This window comes from Microtus oregoni, unplaced genomic scaffold, assembly GCF_018167655.1.
Source record: "Microtus oregoni isolate MIOR12 unplaced genomic scaffold, Mior012 000100F_ref0000014, whole genome shotgun sequence".
Classification (NCBI taxonomy): Eukaryota; Metazoa; Chordata; class Mammalia; order Rodentia; family Cricetidae; genus Microtus; species Microtus oregoni.
Window position 1 is genome coordinate 2,887,403 of NW_024544713.1, and position 13,280 is coordinate 2,900,682.

The 13,280-nt window shown below is 36.1% G+C and overlaps 1 protein-coding gene across 1 annotated transcript in view; it reads right to left on the reverse strand.

Annotated features, from left to right (window-relative positions):
* LOC121443113 (probable ribonuclease ZC3H12B) overlaps positions 1–6,889 on the reverse strand; it is a 142,498-nt gene extending 135,609 nt beyond the window's left edge. The window contains exon 1 of the mRNA XM_041644793.1: positions 6,835–6,889. The gene's annotated coding sequence lies outside the window, so the exon portion shown is untranslated. The remainder of the gene's footprint in view (positions 1–6,834) is intronic.
* Between the last annotated feature and the right edge of the window lie 6,391 nt (positions 6,890–13,280).

Consider the following 13,280-nt stretch of genomic DNA (forward strand, 5'->3'; position numbering starts at 1 on the left):
ATATGTTTTTTTCAAAAGGCCTTTAGTATTAGTTGTCCCTCCCAATATTCCCCCTTTACCTTACTCTCCCATGCCCCTCCCCACTTAATCCTACCATTCTAGTTTTCCATTTATCACCTAATGCTGTATTTATTTCTATTTTCACTTACTTGAAAGTCCCCTTATTTTTCCCCTGGTCCTTACAGGCTACCTAACACGTGTGATAGTTCTAAATTAAATCTAAACTTAAATGCTAACATGCACATACAAGAAAAACATGCAAATATTTAACTTTCTGACTGGTGTTACCTCACTCGATATATTCTTTTCTAAGCCCACCCATTTACCTTCAAATTTCATAATTTTATTTTTCTTAGCATCCAGGTTATTTTTAATTTCTCACTATTATAAATAGAACTGCAATGAACATGACTGAGCAACTATTTCTGTAGCAGGATGGAGAGTTCTTTGGGGATATGTCCAAGAATGTGATAGCTAGATCTTGTGGTAGATCTATTTGTATTTTTACTTTTATTGATTCTTTGTGAATTTCATATCATGTATTCTGTTCCCACTTATTTCCCTGTCCCTCACATCTGCCCTCTGACCTTGTAACCTCTCCCCCAAACAAAATCAAATTTAGAAGAAAACCAAACAAAATAAAGAAACAAAATTAGTCTGTTTGGTAGATCAATTGCTTACATTTTGAGGAAACTCCACAAAGGTTTGCATAGTAGCTGTACAAATTTGCACTCACACTAGCTATGGATGAGTGTTTCCCTTTCTCCTCATCTTCACCAGCATGTGCTGTCATTTGTTTTATTGATCTTGTCTATTTTGAATGTTATAAGATAAAAATATCAAAGTAGCTTTAGTTTTAATTTCCCTGATGGCTAATAATGTTGAATGTTTCTTTAAGTGTTTTTTTAGTTATTTGTGTTTCAACTTCTAAGAACTCTGTTTAATTCTGTACCCCATTTTTAATTGAGTCATTTGTTTTCTTAATGTTCAGTTAAGTTCTTTATATATTCTAATGTTCTAATATTATACAGTTCTAATGTTAAGTTTTATATGCTCTAGACTCAAGCTCTCTATCAGATGTACAATTGATAAAGATATTTTCCATTCTGTGGGCTGATGCTTTGCCTGAATGATGGTGTCCTTTGCTGCACTGAGGATTTTCAGCTTCATGAAGCTTTACTTTTAATTGTTAGTCATAACTATGCTATGGGTGTCCTGCTCAGAAAGTCCTTTCCTGTGCCAATGAGTTTAAGACTATTCCTCACTTTCTCTCCTATAAGATTTAGGGTATCTGACCTTATGTTGAGGGCATTGCCCATTTGGAATTGAGTTTTGTACACGGTAATAAAAATAGATCTATTTGTATTCTACGTACAATCATCCAGTTTAACCAGCCCCATTTGTTGAAGATACTGACTTTTCTACAGTGTGTATATTTGGTACATTGTTAAAAGTGAGGTGTCCATAGATGTGTGGAATTAATCTATTCCATTGATAGACATATCTGTCTATGAATAATTGCTTTTTTATTTTTATAGATCTGTAATACAATTTGAAATCAAGGATGTTGATACCCCTGCCCAATCCTTTTATTATTCTGGATTGCTTTGGCTAGCTTAGGATTTCTGTGCTTCCATATCAAGTTTAATATTATATTTTTAATTTCTGTGAATTGTGTTAGAATTTTGTGAATTATGTTTGGAGATTTTACTGAATCTGTAGACTTCTTTTGGTAGGATGGTCATTTTCACACTTTGAATCATAAACATAGGAGAGTTTTTTATCTTATGGTGCCTTTTTCAATTTCTTTCTTTGATGTCTTAAAATTTTTATTTTCCAAGTCTTGCTTGGTAAGAGTTATTCCAAGAAGTTTTATTTTACTTTTAAGGTTATTGTTAAAGGTACGTTTCTCTAATTTTTTCCCTTGGTATGTTTGTCATTTGCATACAGGAAGGCTATATATTTGTATTAATTTTGTATCATTTTACTTTTCTGAAAGTATGATCAATCAAAGTACAAGTTTCCTGGTAAAAATTTTTGGGTCATTTATGTAGACGATCATATCATTTGTAAATAAAGCTACTTTGACTTTTTTCCTTCTTATTGTAGTCCCTTGATTTCCTTCAGTTGTCTTACTATTGTAGCTAAGAATTCAAGTACTATACTAAACAGGTATGGAGAGAGTGAACAACTTTGCCTTGTTCCTGATTTTAGTGAAATTACTTTGAGTTTCTCTCCATTTTAACTGATGTTGGCTATATATTTGCTGTAAATTGTCTTTATTATTTTTGTGTATGCCCTTTGTATCCCTAATTTCTTCAGGATTTTTACCATGAAGGAGTGTTAAGATTTTTGTGAAAGGTCTTTTCTGCATCTAATTAGATGACTATGTGGTTTTTTTTCCCTTTCAGTCTGTTTAAATGGTGGACACATTTATTAATTTACATATATTGAACCATCCTTGCATCTCTAAGATGAAGACTACTTGATGATAGTGGATGATCTTTTTTAAACAGTTTTTTTTATTTTACATAAAAATCCCAGTTTCCTCTCCCTCCCCTACTCCCATTTCCCCCACTCTACCCTTCATTCACTCTTAAGACAGAGAGGGTAAGACCTCCCAAGGGGAGTCAACAAAGTCTGTCACACTGAAGCATCTAAGCTGAGCAAGTCATTCCTCCACAGAGACTGGGATCCAAAAAGCCAGTTCATACAGTAGGGATTCTTCTATTCAGTATTTTCTTAAGAATTTTTGCATCTATGTTCATAAGGGATATTGATACACAATTTCTCTTTGTTGTTGTTGAGTCCTAGTGTGAGTTGCTAAATTAGAGTTGGTGTAGGAGGTCCTTCTGTTTATGTGTTGCTTTCATGGTTGAATAAAGAAACTGCCTTGGCTTAGTTGATAGGACAGAATTTAGGTAGGCAGAGTAGACAGAACTGAATGCTGGAAGAAGGGCAGAGTGGCAGATGCTATGGATCTCCTGCTTGAGACAGATGCTGGTTAGAATCTTGCTGGTAAGTCACAGTCATGTGGTGATACACATATTAATAGAGATGGGCTAAATTAATGTAAGAGTTAGCCAGTAAAGTAAGAGACTAGAGATAATGAGCCAGGCAGTAATTTAATTAATATAATTTCTGTGTGGTTATTGTGGGTGAAAGCTAGCTGGGCGGCCGGAACAAAAGGGACCCCTTTCCATGCAACATGCAACATAGGGTAATAGTGGCTTCAGGAAAATAATTTTTAAGTATTCTCCTGGTTTCTAATACAGAATAATGTGAGGAGTGTTGGCATTAGTTCTGTGATGGTCTATCTTCATTTTGTACTGAGTCAATCATGCCCTGGGCTATTTTGTTGTTAGAAAATGTTAATTTTTTGCTTCTATTTCTATTGGAGTTATGGGTCTGTTTAAATTGTTTATTTCACAATGATTTAACTTTGGTATTATGGTAAGTCATATACATCAAGAAATCTATCAGGTATTTTTTTAAAAAAATGTTTTCCAGTTTGTTGGAATATAGATTTTAAAATATATACTTAAGACTCTATGAATTTCCTTAATGTCTGTTATAAGAACTGAACTCCCTTTTCATACATAGTATTACTAATGTAGAATCTTTCTTTTGGTTAATTTTGCTAAATGTGTGTTGATCTTGTTGATAGTTCTCAAAGAATTAACTCTTTTTTCATTGATTCTTTGTATTATTTTTTATTGTTGTTTCTATTTTATTGATTTCGGCTGTAAGTTTGATAATTTATTCCCATCTACTCCATTTCAGCATTATTTCTTCTAGTTTTTCTAAAACTTTCAAATGTATCTTTAAGTAATTAATATGAGATCTCTCCAGTTTTTATGTATGTGCCATAAGTTTGATTTAAAAAAAAAAGCTGCCATCATTGAGTCCCATAGGTTTGGACATGTTGAGTTTCATTTTCATTCAATTCTAAAAGTTTTTAACTTTCTTCATTTATATTGTGACACATTTTTTTACTCAGTTGTGAGTTGTTTAGTTTCCATGATTTGTAGGCTTCCTGTTGTTTCTGTTGTTGATATCCAGCTTTAATGCACTGTAGGAAGTATGGTGTTATTTCAATTTTATTTATCTGACAAGACTTAATTTGTGGCCCAATATCTGGTCAATTTTGTTGCAATAGCTGCTAAGAAGGTATATTCTTTTGTGTTCATATGAAATGTTCTCTAAATATCTTCTAGGTCCATTTGATTTATGATGAAATTTAAATTAAGCATTTCTCTGTTTAGTTTTTGTACGGATTATCTGTCTAAGGAGAGAGTAGGTTATTGAAGTCACCCACTATCACCTTGTTGGGGTCAACATGTACCTTTAGATATAGCAATGTTTGCTGCTGTTTTAATGATGCTGGGTTTCTTTCTATTCAGTGCATAAATATTTAGAAGTGTATTATTCTCTTTGTGGATTTTTCCTTTGATTAATTTGTAGTGTACATCCCTATCTCTTTTGATCAGTTTTGGTTTAAAGTCTATTTTGTCAGATATCAAAATAACTTTGCCTGCTTGCTTCTTGGTTCCATTTGCCTAGGATGCCTTTTTCTACCCTTTCACCCTAAGGTGATAACAGTCCATTATGGTGAGATATGTTTCTTGGATTCAGCAGGAAGATGGATACTGTTTTCTAATCCAGTCTATTAATCCATATCTTTTTAAATTGAGAAATTGAGACAATTTATTGAGAGCTATTATTCAACATTTTTTTACTAATTCCTCTTATTTTACTTTGACATTGTTCCCCCCTTTTTAAATAAATAACCCTTTATTATTACTTTTTTATTTATTATGTATACAATATTTTGTCTGTGTGTATGTCTGCAGGCCAGAAGAGGGCACCAGACCTCATTCCAGATGGTTGTGAGCCACCATGTGGTTGCCGGGAATTGAACTCAGGACCTTTGGAAGAGCAGGCAGTGCTCTTAACCACTGAGCCATCTCTCCAGCCCCATTGTTCCCCTTTTATGATAAACTTTTTTTGCATTTTATTAGGCTGATTTTCTCTTCAGCCTGGTTTTCATACCATTGTCTTCTATAGACCAGGATTGGAGGAAGAAAATGCTTAAATTTGTTGTCATCATATTTTTTGTTCTTTTCAGTTAATTGTCATTCATAGTTTTTCTGGGTATAAGATTCTAGACTGGCACCTGTGGTCTTTCAGGGCTTATATGCCATCTGTTCAGGACCTTCTATCTTTCTGAATCTTCATTAAAAAAGTCAGGTGTTGTTCTATATTTATATTTTGACTTAGTCTTATATTTATATTTTGACTTAGTTTATATTTGCCTTAGTCTTTTCCCTTATATCTTTTAATATCCTTTTTTTGTTCGTTACATTTAAAGTTTGATTATTATGTGTAGTATAGAGTTTTTTTTTTTCTGGTTCTGTTCATCTGGTGTTTTGTTTGCCTCTTGTAACTTGATAGACATCTCTTTCTTTAGATAGGAGAAATGTTGTCAATCAGTGAAAAAAGAGGCCATAAATTTGATGGCAGGAGCGGGGCATTGCATTGGATGGTTTGGAGGGAATAAAAGGAAGGGAAATGTTATAATTTTATTATAATCCCCAAAAAATAAAATTGAAAATAATAATTAAATATTTTTCTGTGTCTTTGATCTTGATATCCTATTCTTCTAGACCTGTTACTTATAGGGGTTTTGGGTTTATTCCTATTGTCTCAGATTTCCTGGATATTTTGTGCCTAAATTTATTTTTAGTTTTAAAATTTACTTTTACTGAACCATCCATTTCATCTACCTCATGCTAAGGACCCAATATTTACGCTTCTATGTCTTTTAATCTGTTAGTGAGGCTTACTTAGGAGTTTTTTGTTTGATTTCCTGAGTTTCTAATTTCGAGCTGATTTCAGTTTGGCTTTTATTAGGAATTCTATTTCTTTGTTTAATTCTACTTTCATATCTAAAATTGTTTTCCTTGTGTCATTAAACTGTCTGTTCCTGGTTTTGAGACATTTCTTCATATCTTCATTAGGTCTAGGCATCTAGAATTACAACATTTGTGGTTTTTCTTGGTATAGCTATCTGCTCTTGCCTTTTATTTAGTTAAGTGTTCAGTTCCCTAAAGAAGCTTCTATTTTTTTTTTCTTACAGGGCAGGGCTACTAGCAACAAACTCCTTTAATTTCTGCTTGTCTGAGAAAGTTTTTTCCTTCACTTTTAAAAAATAATTTTGGGGGCAGAGGATTCTAGTTTGATGTGGGTTAGATCTCTCAATTTTTAAATTGTATTGTATTTTCTTCCTGCTTTCATGTTTTCTGAGAAGTCAAATATGAGTAAGTCTATTTTTTCCTCTGATTTATTTCAATACTTTTTCCTTTCCTTTGGTCTTCTGTGGGTTTTTTTATGGTACACTTAGCTTTAATTTTATTTGGTTTGACTTGGTTTCATCTGTTGTTCTACCATCTGTTTGGGCATTTAGTTGAGCTCCCCACATCTGTGATTTGGTATCTGATAATAACTTGAAGAAATTCGCAGTCATTTTTGCTTCAAATATCCTCATTTTCACCTTTTAACACTCACATATGGCATACATTACCCGGTTTTAGCTGCCTCACAGTTCCTGGATTTTCTTTCTATGCTACAAAGTTTCCAAGTTTGGGGATTTGGGGTTGTTATATTTGTTTTGTTTTGTTGTCCTTTTGCTTTCTACTTCCAGAAGTTTCTAACATATACTCAAGCTTAAGATCTTTTCTCTCCCATTTTTTTTGACCTTTATTATAGACACCTGATTCAGGTTTTCTTCACAACTATTGATTCCTACAAAGGTTCTGCTTGAAGGTCTCTTACCTGCTAAGATGTGAGTCTCTATATTTGCCCCATTAGTTCAACCCATGGCTCAGTGGTTTTCAACAGCATGTCAGTTCTCTGCTATATCTAAGAAAGATTGTTGTTTTTCAGTTTTCTTAATTGTTTAGAATGGGGTTATATAATTCCTAAGCTATTTGCATGCTAAGACAGAAACGAGAAGTCCCAAATTTGAACGCCAGATTTGTCCATGCATAATTCCACAATACCATGTTTTAAGCATTGCTATTAACCCACTGAGTTGTGTGGACCTTCCCATTTCATTACACAATTTAAAAATAAAACCTTCATTTTAATATTACTGAATGATATCATCAAGAAGCTATGTAGTTTATTGTAAAGGAAACATATTTCACAAAGTTCTAATTTTAATCGGAAAGCTTAAATTTTATCATTGGTCACATATATTATCAACTGTTTGCCATGAACTAAGAGATTCATCTCATTAAGTTTTTAGAAAGAAGTCTGTAACCTGTTTACATTTTGAATAATCACAGTTGCTCTGTTCATTGCTCCTTTTTATATAAACAATAATTCATGAAATAGTGATTAGTTTGGGTCATAATGAAAACATATATACAGCAACCATCATTCTTCTTTATGCTGTAAAAGTATCAAATTACATGTCAAGATTTAATCAAGTTACGATTTTCATAAAGAATTTTAAAGTAAAACTGACTTTTTAATGTGATACCCAGTTAATTGTTGTGCTGGAAAACCTATAAAATACAGCATATACAATTCTGTATAGTATATAACATTTAAAATAAAAACAAACAGCACCATTACTGGCTCACTCATTATCACTTGTTACTTTAGAGTGTACTCTTTCTACTTATGTAAAACAATCAGTAGGAAACACTGTGCTCTGTTGTATTCAAGCAGCTGTTTCACACATTTCGTGTTTGCTGTGTCTCAGAACAGCATTGATCCATATAATTTTGGCTTGCATAAGTATGCTATGTGACATTTAAATAATAATGAAATTGACTAAAGATACATTTCTCAGAATGTACATCTTCCACACTTGCATCTCCACTCCAAATTTTAAGTGACAAACACCAGATGTTTATTATATAATCTTGGAGATTTCACTTACTCTGACCCTCAAGTTTCTCGCTTATAAAATGGGATTATTTGTAAAGTGTTATAAAGGGAGAAGATACTCTAAAGATCATCACCTGGTAGATATTCAGATGGTAGTTCTCAATATCTAAAAATGAAAAATCAAAACAAAACAAACTTGGTGACCTAGAATCAAGTCAGTCTATTGAAGGTGAAAGAAAAAGCCTCATAGGACTGCAAGGTGGGCAAACACAGTCAAAAGGATTGTTGACAATGTGCTATTAGGTTACACAAAATGGAAACTGTACTTACAGTTTCAAATGGCAAGTGTGTTGGTAATTTCATTTTCCATTATTCAGACACTGCAACTGGAACTGACAAAAATTGTATTACCTTGTAACAACATATTTGTCAAAAGGTCAGTTTCAGAGAAAGACTAGAAAGCCTTTGTCATCTGGGCCACATACAACAAATCTAATGCTAGCACTCAGATTCAAGTTTAATGTCACCTTGAGCTAGGTCATAATATATTTAAGGTTAGTCTGGGAAGGAAGGGAGGGAGGGACAGAGGGGGACTGGTATGTCTTAGTTACTTTTCTCATTTCAGTGACACAATACCTTCTAAGAGAGCACTTAGTTTTGCTTACAATTTGAGTGGATGCAGTCCATCATGGCAGTGAAGATGCGGCAGCAGGACTGTGAGATGTTTGGTCACGTTGCATCTGAAGTCAAGAAACAGAAAGCAGATTTTTAAAAAAGTCATCAGGCCATAAAACCCAAATTCCATCACCAAGAACCCATTTCTAAGCAATTTTCTGTCTCCTAAAGGTTCCTCAACCCTCTAAAAACACTATGAACACCTGGAAACCGAATTGTTAAATGGGAGTGTCTGGGGGACAGATCATATTCAAGGTGCAACCTCAATCTCCAGATAGTTTGTTGGAAGAAGTGTACTGTACTTTAAGAATCTATTTTTGGTAGTAAGCCTAGCCATTAATGGCTGAGCCATCACTGTAGCCCTTATATACCTATTGCACAGCATCAATGAACAATGTTTCTTTCCAAAGTTAATTCATACCTGGAATGATTATATCTGCAGTTCCACTTTAAGGTTCTACCTGGTAAAATCTCATTTATGTGATCTAACTTGTACTGGTTAAATTTTTTTGTTGCCTTGATATAAAACAAGGTCCTCTGAGAAGAGGGAAATTCAACTGAGAAAATGCATCCACTATATTGGTCCATAGGCAAGACTGCAGGGGGATTTTCATGATTAATGACTGATATGGGAGGTCCTAGCCCATTGTATGTGATGCTACCTCTGGCTTGTATAAGAAATCAGGCCAAATATGAGTGAGTACATCCCATGTTCCTCTTTTTGGGTCTGGCTTACCTCACTCAGGATAGTGTTTTCTATTTCCGTCCATTTGCATGCAAAATTCAAGAAGTCCTTGTTTTTTATTGCTGAGTAGTACTCTAATATGTATATATTCCATACTTTCTTCATCCATTCTTCCATTGAAGGGCATCTAGGTTGTTTCCAGGTTCTGGCTATCACAAACAATGCTGCTATGAACATCGTAGAGCATATACTTTTGTTGTATGATAAGGCCTCTCTTGGGTCTATTCCCAAGAGTGGTATTGCTGGGTCCAGTGGTAAGTTGATCCCGAATTTCCTGAGAAACCGCCACACTGCTTTCCAAAGTGTTTGCACAAGTTTGCATTCCCACCAGCAATGGATGAGTGTACCCCTTTCTCCACAACCTCTCCAACAAAGGCTATCATTGGTGTTTTTTATTTTAGCCATTCTGACAGGTTTAAGATGGTATCTTAAAGTTGTCTTGATTTGCATTTCCCTGATCGCTAGCCATAAACCAAGGACATTTAGCCTATAATTAGTGATCCTAGAGAAGCTAAATAAGGAGAACCCAAAGAAAAACATATAGGCATCCTCCTGAATAATAACCTTCAGCAAGCGATGAAAGGAGACAGAGACAGACCCACATTGGAGCACAGGACTGAAATCTCAAGGTCCAAATCAGGAGCAGAAGGAGAGAGAGCACGAGCAAGGAACTCAGGACCGCGAGGGGTGCATCCACACACTGAGACAATGGGGATGTTCTACTGGGAACTCACCAAGGCCAGCTGGACTGGGTCTGAAAAAGCATGGGATAAAACCGGACTCTCTGAACATAGCGGACAATGAGGACTATTGAGAACTCAAGAACAATGGCAATGGGTTTCTGATCCTACTGCACGCACTGGCTTTGTGGGAGCCTAGACAGTTTGGATGCTCAACTTACTAGACCTGGATAGAGGTGGGGGTTCCTTGGACTTCCCACAGGACAGGGAACCCTGATTGTTTTTCGCGCTGAGGGGGGGGGACTTAATTGGGGAGGGGGAGGGAAATGGGAGGCAGTGGCGGGGAAGAGACAGAAATCTTTAATAAATAAATAAATTAAAAAAAAAGAAATCAGGCCAAACAATTGATGAGGAACAAGCCAGTAAGAAGTATTCCTTTATGGCCTCTGCTTCAGTTCCCGTCTCTAGGTTCCTGCTCTGATGTCCCTAAATGAGGGAATATAAGTTGTAAGGCAAAATAGGCCATTTCCTCCCCAATTTACATTTAGTCATGGTCTTTATCATAGCAATAGAAAGCAAATTAAGACAGAAGTGCATTGTTAGTGTCCTAAATCAACGTTATTCCATTTTTCCTCTACCATTTTGACAGGCTATGATAATGGCTAAAGTTAACAAAGATGAAAGATGTTACTGGCCTGAATGCAAGAAATGAGGATATTTTAAAGAAAATCTGTGGCCCTCCCTTGGACCATCAAATTATTAAAACAACAGACCCAAGAAATTACAGTTTCCTTAGGATCCTCACACTAAGAAGAGAAAAGGGCTAAAGCCTTAGGGCCCAACAGAGGAGGAACTTATCTCCAGGAAAGACTGACAACTGGTCAATGACACTGCAGGAGAGACTGACCTAGTGGATACTAGAGCTAAGATGGTGGTGGGCAGGACATACACACCTTGGTAGCAGTCGTTAGTTATGCATTTATCTTGTCTTCTATTTAAGCTTTTCCCTCATGTTGGGACCCTGAAAATTTGTGGGAACCACTGAATCTCTGTCCCTCTTCTCAATATGGTCCCCACTGAATAAATATACCTCTATTTTTCTCTGCCTTCCATTATTAATTTGACTGTGTTATTTGGTCTATCAAGGACAGATGGTTGAGCTTGGCTTGTTAAGGCTAACAGTATAGGCTTTGACCCTAACTCCAGTAACAATCTGATCCACATAATTTTCCTGTGGCTTCTAAAATAAGTTACTACAGAGTTGCTGGCTTAAAATAACAAACATCCTCTCACTTTGGAGGAAGGTAGAAGCTAAAAATCAATGTCACTTAGGAAAAAAATCAATGTATCAGCAGGGTGACATTTGCTCCACAGCTTCAAGTTTTGAAGCTGCACTCTTAGCTTGTGACACTCTCAAAGCCATGAGGACAGTGTTGAAGTCATCATTTGACCAGTTTTATCATTTAACCATCATTTAAATAGCAGGAGAAGATACTCTAAAGAGGGACACTTGTGCTCTTCATTTTGGGTATCAGACTATTGAAACAATGGGCTCCAAGGAATTAAAATTTCTCCAGTAAGTCCATGCTAGAAAAAGGAAAGCCCTGGTGACAAGAGAAGTCACTTCTCTCCCTAGGAGATATTACACAAATCTCTGATAATTTATCAAACCACTTTGCAAGACAAATGAGATCAAACAAAGGTAGTGAGAAAGGCCACACTTTCATCAAGACTATCTAATTATGCATACCTCTTACCCCCTAGGTAAAGGAAAATCTCTTTCCAGTACCCTGAAGATTGACTAGGAGTTCACTGGACCTTTTATTTGTTTCTCTTCCCAATGCAGCCACTTTGACTAAAATCTCCTTTCTCTACTTTTCCTGTTACTTATGTTTTAATGGAGGAATAGCAGACGAGTCTTGCTTGTTCGACTGTTAAGGCCAGGCTTTTACTCTAAAAGCTCCAGTAACAGTTACATTGTCAGTTTTTCTGGCCCAACTTCCTCTGTCTCCCTCATCTAGTGGCCGCTGTGATGACATTGAAGTCCACCAACATAATCCAGGGTCATTGTCATCTCTCACAATACTTAATGAACATCTTAAGGGCCCCCTTTACAGTATTGGATAACAGTCATTCATTCACTCCAGGAATGAAAACCTGATAAATTTGCAAGCTTTTGTTAGTCTACAGTGGCCAGAGTGTAGGGAAACGTAGGCCAAACTTTAACTTACTTTTTAAACATTCTGAACAATGTAACTTCAACAGCCATCAAAATCATATACATAGTTACTTGTTACTTGTTACTTAAATGCAAGTCTTTCTATTGCTGTTTTTTCAGAGGTCTCTTCTGTCGGCCCATATTTCTACATGGTGTGACAGCCAAGTTCTTGGTCCATGGTTGGTATCCAGAACAGTCACGTACCCTGCCAGACAGGCTGTTGCTACCCTAACAAAAGCCCAGGTTATGCTGCCCCTTTTCTTCTGTAATTATGTAGATCGCCTGAGAAGAGGTGTTAATCCCAAACTAGTGACCCAGCTGCAGGGGTAGTCCAGAATGTTAATGAACTTCCACCTTAATTTACCTTGGGGGATAAAAGGTGTTTGGATAATAAACACGGATAGATGGACGATCTTCGATCTTTAGGATCTGAATGAAGCCTGAGACTCCCTTCTGATATTGCTGTGTGAACTGTGTCAATTATTCCCACGCGCCTCCGTGCCGTACAGAGAGGGAAAAGTAGTTTATGTTGGTGCATCGGACCCCGACATTCTTCCCCCCTTTTAAATGCTTCTACCTAAATCTAGATTAAAAGCTTTATTTTATAAACTCCAATTTTTCTTCATACTGACTCCTACAAAATTCTTTAATTTGTACATCTCGTATTTTTAAATTAAAATATCATTATATAATTTCCCCTTTACCTTTCTTCCCTCCTACTCCTTCCATACCCCCGCTCCCCCCCCCCACTTGCTCTCTGTCTCAAATACATGGTCTCTGGTCTTTTTCTTTAATAGTTGTTTTACACACAGATACACATACACACACATACCAGGCATATATGTGTATACCATCTTTTCAGTCCATAAGGCAACTTGGAACACAGTGCCTGCTGTGAGACCGCAGCTCCTAGAACTAGAAATGTGCGAAAGCCGCAGTGGTGGGCGGTGGTGCACACCTTTAATCCCAGCCTGGGGGGCGGGGGCAGGCTGGTCTCTGAGTTCAAGGTCAGCTTGATCTACAAGAGCTAGTTTCAGGACAGGTTCCAAAGCTAAAGAGAAAC